Source organism: Sinocyclocheilus rhinocerous, unplaced genomic scaffold, assembly GCF_001515625.1.
Source record: "Sinocyclocheilus rhinocerous isolate Xijiao unplaced genomic scaffold, SAMN03320098_v1.1 scaffold620, whole genome shotgun sequence".
NCBI classification, from domain to species: Eukaryota; Metazoa; Chordata; class Actinopteri; order Cypriniformes; family Cyprinidae; genus Sinocyclocheilus; species Sinocyclocheilus rhinocerous.
This window is the reverse complement of record NW_015637138.1, coordinates 122,916-123,903: the sequence shown is the minus strand read 5'-3', so window position 1 is coordinate 123,903 and position 988 is coordinate 122,916. Positions and strand designations below refer to the sequence as shown.

Genomic DNA, 988 nt, shown 5'->3' with positions numbered 1-988 from the left:
TATATATATATATAACTAAGTATAAAACAAAGTTAACTTGTTTATAAGGGGAAAAAATCTATTGCTTGCATACAAAGCTTCCACTGAAGGAAACATGCTAACTGATACCCTGAGGAGACTAATTTAAGTACACCCTCTGTCAGGGATCACTCACAGGGCAGGAAGTCTCCTGAGCTGCTCAGCTGGAGGTGGATCAACTGATCCCAGCATTCCCATCTGTCCTGGTCAGCCAGTTTGGCGGTGGTTCCCTCACAGAGATAGACGTGGTGGTGGAGCTCTGCTGAGCTGAGCTGCTGCGCTGCACTGCTGCTATATTCCCTTTACTTTCAGCTTTAAACTGAATCCACCTGTGACGTAAAGACGCCGACTTCTTGCTGCTCTCAAGCTGCTTTGTTATTGCTCATGAGACTGCGCCCATCTCTTTATTTTTTAATTTCTGTTGTGGATCTGGACTAGTAATCCTCCAACAAATCAATCTCAATCTTGTGACGCATTCCACTGGCTCACGTGAAACAAGTCAAGCTCAGCTGGACTTAAAGATGATGTAACCTACGGCTCCTTTGACAAGCGCTTTCACTGCTGAACTGCCTTCATTCATATTCTCACAGAAAGATAAACCTCCCAGATTAAAGGATCCGATGGGAAACTGATCTAAAACACAACCACATTCCTCATCATTTATTCTTATTCACCTCACAGGGGGAGCTATACATTAGTACAAGATCTCATTACCAAAATAATTTTTATTACTATACTTATAATAATATCATTAGTACTCAACTGAAATTAGCTAATTTAATTTCTACATTATTATATTTGTTATATTATTATATTTATTTTATTTATTTTATATTATTATATTTATTTTATAATTTTATTTTTTATATCTTATTACATCTAGATATTAATTGTTAATGTTTGGAAGAGGTGTTAGTGAGGCCAGCAGGGGGTGCTCACCCTGTAGTCTGTGTGGGTCCTAACGCCCCAG

General features: G+C 38.6%; 1 protein-coding gene across 2 annotated transcripts in view; it reads right to left on the bottom strand.

The window, feature by feature from the left end:
* The window catches only part of LOC107748586 (endothelial cell-selective adhesion molecule-like), a 44,626-nt gene that overhangs the window by 13,702 nt on the left and 29,936 nt on the right, over positions 1–988 (bottom strand). The window lies entirely within an intron of this gene.